Raw genomic sequence first — 8,744 nt, 5'->3', positions numbered from 1 at the left:
CATTAGAGCCTTGTGAGAGACCATTAGCGACTACATCAATGGTGAGTTGAGAGGTACAACGAAGACTTCACTTCTCACACGTGTATTCAGTGTGATAGAGGCACTTGGATAAATTCAACGAAAGATTGAGAGCTTGCCATGGTTGTGGTTCACTAGTCACTTATTCCAAGACAATGTGTATAGCTCTCTCACATCGTGGTAGAGATTGACTCGTCAACTCAACGTGGTCAAAGACCCTTTAGAGGAGGAGGTAATATATTTAGGGCAAGAAAGTCTAGGAACTGATAGATCTACAGCCATGCTAAAGAAGGTTATCCAAACAATATACAGTAAAGGCCCAAGAAGCAGTAACACTATTAACGTTATCACATAGGGTTGTAAACGAGCTCGCCGAAAACTCGCGAGCTTATTATCACGTGTATCTACAATCTTTTCTATTTCTATTAATGTATTAGTGGACACCGAGTATATCTTTCAATATTTTGATACCTTGAAAGATCACATACTTACACTGATATACTTATGTATATGTATTTTTAAAAAATAAAAAATATTTAACTATTATGTAAAACAAATTATAAGATATATAAATTAGAAATAGAAAAAAATTATTTTTTATAATCTTACATATAAATATTTTCACTCTAATATTCCTCTAACCAACCGTAATCTTACATTCATATAAATAGATTATATAAGGTAATACAACATTATTAATAATATGTCAAATAATATTATATATCGATATTTTATTCTAAAAAATAATCTTACGTTTCGTGAATTTCAAGGTCATACAATTATTATAGATGAATTTGATGGTCGTACGTTTAGTAATTATTTGTAATAAAATTATTTAAAATTTTAATTACAACTATTTCTATACTAAATCTAAATTTTTTTATTTGTTAAAACTCGAATGATTTTCTTAAATAGTTTAGTACAAAGCTAGAAACCATCCCTACCGCTCCTTTTTACAAGAGAGAAGCCACCCGGCACACATCTAGGGTTGTAAACGAGCCAAGTCGAATTTAAGTATTATTACATTTTCTTTTCTTTTGATAATGTAACCATAAAATAGATTTGCAATATATGTATGTGTATAATAACATGATAAATAGCAAGAAAGCCAAATATATATATATATATGATTAAGTTGATTACAAAATAATATATGTTTAAATACTTTAAACATATGACAAATGAACACTTGATCATCCTATTACAACCGTTAACACGAACCCATAACCTCAACCTCTAACAAATCTATGTTGCTCTTCTAGACAACAAAGAAAACATAACCCACATCAAAACACAATATTTAGCAAATTATTTTAAGGATGTTTTTATATTCCATCAATTATCATAGTTAAAATACATATATTGCACTAATTCATGCTCTACATAAAACCATATAAAAAGTCTATATATATATATATATATGTGTGTGTGTGTGTGTGTATCCAGATGGAAAAGCTCCTTCTCAGCATCATCCTCTTTATCAATTGAGATTCAGGCCACAAACCACCACGAATCTTTGTCCATTAGAAAAAAAATACTAATCCCCTGGATAGAAATGCAAACCATCTTTCCCCAGCTTGGCATCTCTGAAGAAACATGGATTCGGCAACCTGAAAATCGAGACAAAGGATCGAAGCGCTGATAAACAAACATGGGAAATATTCAGGGTTGCTGGTCAATGAAGAAATCTTCAAAAAATCTTGTTATTCAGGTGGAAGAATGATTACGGGATTAATATGGCCATGGGTGGTCACAATGGCGGAAGCAAATCCGATATTTTTCTACTGTGGGTGACAATGTCGAAATATAATATAAAGAGTAAATGATAAAAGTAAATTAACCTGAAAACTCACCTACAAAGATGAAAAGGCTGAGGATAGACTCAATTTGCAGAAATAACTCTTCATGTATCAAGAGAAAGAGAACTAGTGGCGTGCGGAGGTCGTGAAGGGACAATGGTTGAAGGGTTATCTCTGTTCCTCCCTGTATTATGCTGGTTGCCTTGCTCTGTAAGGGAAGATTCAGTCGATTGACATGACGCAGAAGCTTGGTTTTCTCTGTTACTTCCATTGATTTCAAGTCGCTCCATCATACGGGATACACTAGCAATTCCTGCACTTACTTCTCGACGAACTTCATTCCCGATATCAGACATAGAAGAGCTACGTGAGAACAACCTCTCCTTCAAGCCTCTTGTACTCTTAGAAATTGACTCCTTGTATCTTCAATTCAAAAGGTTTTAACAATAAATTAATAACGAAGTCGGAAAAATATGCGTGTCTAGTTTCATGCCCCTAAAGATTTTCAACCATACCTCAAGGACACTGCATTAAGTTTGGATTTCAGGGACTCCGAAAACGACTGAAACTCCGACGGTCCTGCTCCCTCTTGATTTGCAAATGAGGAATCACCAGAAGTGCTTCTATAAACAAAAATAATCAACTAGATAATATATGCATCATTACAAAATCACTAGAAGTGCTTCTGCAAAATAATAGATATACAATGTAATATTCAAATGAATGAAAGAAGTCTGAAATACCGATTATTAAAGGAAAATGCTCGTCTATTCACTGGATTGACAGTAGTTCCAGAGGCCGATGTATTATGTCTAGAAGGAAATGGAGGCATCTCTTCTTGAGATGGTAGCGGACTAGATGGCCTAGCCACGATAACTGCAGGTGCTTCAGCTTCCCTTGCTATCTGAGTCTGAGTTGAAGATCCAGAATCAGATTGCTGTGTAGTGGGATGAGAAACACCAAGACGTGTGGACGACCATTAGTAGATGATCTTCTCTGACCCTCCCTCCTACTAGTGCGGTGGGTCCTTCCCATTGCAGCAGCAGCAGCAAAGTGCTGAATTATACGCTCTTCAAGTTCAGGGTCATTTACACCACTGGCAACTGCGTTACAATGCAAAAATTGTGTAAGTTCATAACGCATTTATCGCCAAATAGTAAAAAAGTTATTGTTATAAGCACTTGAAGGCAGCATACATGTTGCAATTCAAAATCACCGAGGGTGGGATGGTGAAATATGGCGGTATTTCGTGGTGCAGTAACCCGAACCATCCTTTCCCTTTCTACTGCTCGAAGCAATTCTTGACTGCAACCATTCGGACATTGTTAGCTTATTCCATAGACTTTATGATGAGAAAAATTTAAAAGGAAAATGGAAAAGAGCTTTAATCAATGTAAACCTTTCAGAGTCCTTCAAGCTAATATCTTGCCAACACATGGGACATTGTGAGCTTCTCTGGCACCTACAAATAACAAACTTGTGTATCAAATGATAGCATATCGATCTCAAATAGTATATAAAACACGGAACAAGGAATGAAAATATCATATAGCCATGTCTAAACCAAATGCATCAAATGGTCATATAGCCCTTTTTAGAGGACACTTTTTTTCCCAAGCATGGAACCATGATAATGTCTTAGCAATTTCATCAGACAGCCAATATAGGTGTAATAATATAAAATTCACTAAAACGAATTAGAATAGATCGAAAAACGATAATTATTTCGAGAGTTGCAAGATATGTACCATTCAAGAATGCATTGGAGGTGAAACTCATGCTTACAATTAGTAACCTGCAAGCAATGGTAGCAAAGACTTCAAAATGATGCATTCACACAGAAACTTAAGATTAAAGAAAACAGCACAAATCGAACCATTAAAAGATTAAAATTAAAGGCATATGCTACAAGAATCATCACTGGCATCCTGGATTCCCCCTTCGACAAAAGCCGCAGCCGATGTCATATGACTGTCCAGCTTCTGTGTCTCCTCCATCCCCAGAACCTTCATATATAACAAAAAGAAAACCCAGAAATTTCATCTCATACACAATCATTATAAAACTTGATTTTGTCTCAATAATGCATATAAAACCCTGTTTTATCTGTTTAGCATCATGACTGCAACTAAACATGTAGAAAATCCTGACCACATCTCACTCCCAAAAGGACAATCTTGTACAATTATTTCCAGTCCAACTACTCAAAATGAGGCCTGACTAATTGTCTTAAACGATTTTGTTGAATGCAAAATAAATAATAAACCATACTTACATGTGAGGTATATACAAATGAGTTAAGCTTAAATTTAACTCCCTTATAATTCATACAAGTTCAAAAAAAAAAAAGGAAGAACAGGTTAAACAGATACAAACCAATTACCAGCGTAGCACAGAAAAGAAATGGATCTTAAAATTAAAGAAAAATATATAAATCCATACACACATATTGAAAATACACAAACAAACAAACAAAAAACATGGCTTTACCTCCAAAACAAAGGAATTTTGGAAACTCTTGAGAGATGAGTCAAGGAATCAAGGAAATGCCCGAGAAAGGACAAGAAAATTGAGGCCTTTGATTCCCGTCCTCGTCTATTTATCTAATCCAAAAGGATCCATTAAGAAGAAGCGGAAACATTACAAAATTTAGAGGGTAAAATGATTACCAAATGATAAAATAGGAAGAAAATGAAGAGGAGAGAGAAAGAATAGGAGAAAAGAGACGACAACCATTACTTATACATCGTTGTTTTTCATCTATGAAACAAATTGTTTCCTTCACCGAAATTTAGATAGAATTTACAAACTGATTAACGTGAACATATTAACAATAGAATTCATTAAATCATATTTATGACCATCAGTTAATAACCGTATATTAAGATAAAACAATCCGATACAATAATCATACTTACGACCATAAAACAAATGAAAATCAAATTTCCTAAATAATAAAAAATAGTATAAAAGAAATACTTCATATGATATGATACATCGAGGGTTGTAGTTATACAATTTTCTCAAAACAGATTTTCATTGTCTCGTTAATATTCGAAATTGTCGGTAGTCTATCTCCTAAGCACTAAAGGCTTGCCTTTTATCTATTACCGGGAACCAAAAGAGAAGAAAAAAACTTTCGTGAATTGTTTCACTTTATTAAATTGTGAAAGCAAGTGTTTAATCTAGAAAGATGCATATTTATAGGGGTTTCTCCTGGGAAAAAAAAGATAAAGCAATCCTTTTAGAGTTATAAATTCAATTATACTAATGAAGTTGTAACTTGTACTAATGAATTTTATATGATTATTGTTGTTGTGATTTATGTTCATTTATTGCCTTCGTTTACGTCAGTTCGTTTGTGTTCGTTTACGTTCGTTTATTATGTTTGTATATGTTCGCTCATTTGTGTCCGTTATTATTTAAATGAACAAACACGAAACAAGCTACATTCCTTAACGAACGAACACGAACAAGAAATTTTTTGTTCGTTTATGTTCGTGTTCATTCATTTATTCGGTTAAAGTTAAAAGAACGAACATGAACATACACTCGTTTGTGTTCATTCGGTTCGTTTACAGGCCATTAGCTGCCTTTAACAGTTAACATATCAAATGACGTGCAGTTAATATTTTAGTATAATTACATTTTTGGTCCATGTTATTTACATATTTTCTCAATTTAGTTCAACTTTTAATAAATAACAATAAATTTAATCCTTCAATTGAATGATGACATGTGTCACTGGTGCCGCATGGCAAAAATATAAATTATTATGAATTTTGTCCAGAAAGAATAGATCCATATGATGCATGTCGAAGACACATAATTACATTAGCACAAACACTAGTCGGGCGGTTACGACCCGTATGTATCAGTATTATCATTATGTTCAACCACTCGATAAATGCATTTTTAACAGTCTTGGGGTAATTACAAAATAGTATATGTTCATAATCATTTTAGATGTTGACAACGCACATAGAGTCGCAGATGCTACTTGAATCCAATACCTCTAATGAGAACGACCTCCCTTAACAAATGAAACCACTTGATGGATCCTAATAAATATACATTTAAAAGATTATAGTTAAACACTTAAAACTTATATATCTAAATAATGAGATTTAAAAACCCCAAAACTTTGATAAAAATTCCCCGATATGAACCTAATCTTAAATCATACCTAGAGGGGAGGGGAAGGGGGACTCTAAGGGAAGGAATGAGAGTGGTTCTAGTCAGTCTAGAACACATAATCTAAGAGAATATGAGAAAATGAAAATAAACAACTTGACCAATCGATCAAATGTAATTACTCTATTCCGACTATATTTTATAAAGGATGTTGATATAAAATGGAGTGAAATATGAGATGTAAAAACATAAATATTTTGATAAGTCATGCCATGGGAAGGTGTGGGACAAGAGGATGTCCCCGGAAGGTCGCAATTCCACAATGATTCATGTCATGTAGAATAAAGTAGACACAGATTCAGAAACTTATGCGGCAGCCAAAGGGTCCCCAATGTCCACCGAATGGGATATCGCATCATTTATTGTTATCTAAGTTACTATAACTTTGACCAGTGGTTAATTCAAGTAGTACCAATTTAATATTATTTAAGAGTTATCGTATATACATAAATTCTGTTGGAAGATTTATTCATTAAAATTAAGTGTGAGATACGAGTAGATCCAAATTAATAATGGGAAAATCTTAAACCGAGATAGCAGCCAAAGGAAAATTACTATAATGTTGGATGCTACTATTCCCAAAAGAAAAAAATCATAATCCCAACCTAATCTGTTCCAAGGATCATCATCCACTACAAATCATCTGCAAACTTAAGTTCAACTTCATTCATTCATTCTCAGATGAATCAACATCACATTATATATGAATTATAAATTTATATACACCCATATTATGTAAGTAACAATTGCAGACAAACATGGAATTGTTTGTGTTTTTTTTCTCACGGTTGATTAACTTTTCTGGGCGACTCGCCTTCTCTGTGAGAGGGACTTCTGAAAAATCCAGTGCCATAGAATCTTTGCCACATCTCTTTTTCCAGTTCCACCACGGCTTTCTCGGTTTCTTCGGACGCCTTCACGTCCGGGAAAATATCCTCCACGCAAACCTGCAACTCGCCGGTACCGTCGAAGCCGCAATGAGTCCTGTTCTTTGGCTGAAGCAACCCTTTTTTCTGCAACTTACGCCGCCGTTTCAGACGGATAGCTCGGCGGCATAGACCCACGGGGACCTTGTAGAATGTTAAAACTATAATGTTCGCTATGGTACAAGGACAACAGCAACAGATAGCGGCACACTCGGCTGTCGTACCCCCACAAAACTCCCCGAACTTGGCACCGTTCCTGGTTCTGCCGCTGCCGCCAGAGGAGAGGGTAGAATTGGAAGAAGAACGGCTCTGAAGCAAGGGTTGCTGACGTTGGACGGACGTCGGGTTCCTCAAAATGATCTGTCGAGACATTAAATGATAGCAAGAAACGGAACACAAAAGAACCCTAAAGAAAGAAGAAGATTTTATCGAAATCTCTTCTTCTCCTGTTTGAAGAAACAGAACAACACGAAACTCGGAAAAAGGGGAAACAAAACTGTACCCTTTATTTTCCTTAAGAAATCAGGATCAGGGAACTAAATCTGGGTCTGGACAGCGAGAATCAACAACTACAAAATATGGGAAGAAGAAGGATAAGAGGATCCAGTTGAGTCCCGTGAAGAAGAAGAAATGAAAGCTGTAGGATTTCACACAGGGACTGTTTCGTACCCCTACCTTAGATGATATATTTTTAATATTTTTGGACAGGAGTTTTGAGAATCAAACAGCGATCAAATATGCAGCCAAAGGAAGATAAATGTGAATGAACTGAGTTAACGGCACACGGGGGAGTGTCCATTTGTGATTTTTTTTAACTTTCAGGTGAGAAGTGATGGATTAGAAACACATTAAGGAAAGAAGTGGTTGTGGTTAAGGTGGTGATGATTAGTGAGATGGTTTTATATGGAGGGGGGAAACGGCATGACTCGACTTTCACGGCACAATTTTGTAAAGTTTAAAGCACATCATGTTTTCACTAACAACGTGCTTTCGCAATTCCCAATCTCCTTTTTCTCTTTCGGTTTAGTCCACTCTTGCCGGCCTCCTTACTCTACTCTAAACAAATATATATCCCAGGACATTTGTCATCCTGTTGTACAATTCTTTTACTAATCATAATTAGACATATATGTTAATGTACTTTTGAAAACAAATCACTATTTTTTTTCAAAGCATGAAATAATAGGGTAAAGTATCGATATCTAAGGTAAAGTATCGATACTAAGAGGTAAGTACCGACACTGAAAGGTCAGTTTCGATATCAACGTACATTTTAAGTTAAGGATTTTCAGGGGATTATAATGGGGAAATGAGGTTCCAGAAAACTCTATAATTACTCTCAAATAAGGTTACAAATGGAAACAATGACAACACTAAACCAAACGTAGAAACGAGATAAAGTAAGGACAAATAAGACTAGCCTTGTTTGATGCTCGGGAAACGAATCGGACACCCGAGTTCTTTTAGTTCAGGGTGTCGAAGTATAGAATTAGTTCAAATATCTTTAGAGAGTGCACGAGACATTTTAAACTTACTAGCTAGGGCGCAAGGTCCGACACTCGTAAGGGGTGGGCTAGTTTGGGGTGTGGTATCCGATACAGAAATTTCGAGGGCCGCATCCTCGATAGACTAAAGGGGTGTGTGAGCTCCGAGGTACAAATATCCCTCAGCCGTATCATGATGTCTACCATAGATTAGAGAGTGAGTATCACAAGGATACTCACCAACGATTGAGATTAAATAGATTCATTATACCTTTTTATCAGATGTATGAGCATGTTATAAATGAACCCCTGTTAGTATGATT

At 35.3% G+C, this 8,744-nt stretch overlaps 1 pseudogene; it reads right to left on the bottom strand.

Moving 5' to 3' along the window:
• Positions 1-1,404: 1,404 nt before the first annotated feature.
• LOC120159842 lies at positions 1,405-4,529 on the bottom strand (annotated as a pseudogene).
• Positions 4,530-8,744: the final 4,215 nt, after the last annotated feature.

Source organism: Hibiscus syriacus, unplaced genomic scaffold (assembly GCF_006381635.1).
Source record: "Hibiscus syriacus cultivar Baekdansim isolate YM2019G1 unplaced genomic scaffold, ASM638163v2 tig00111377_pilon, whole genome shotgun sequence".
In the NCBI taxonomy this organism is placed as follows: domain Eukaryota; kingdom Viridiplantae; phylum Streptophyta; class Magnoliopsida; order Malvales; family Malvaceae; genus Hibiscus; species Hibiscus syriacus.
Note: the sequence above shows the minus strand (reverse complement) of the source record. Positions and strands in the feature narration are given on the sequence as shown.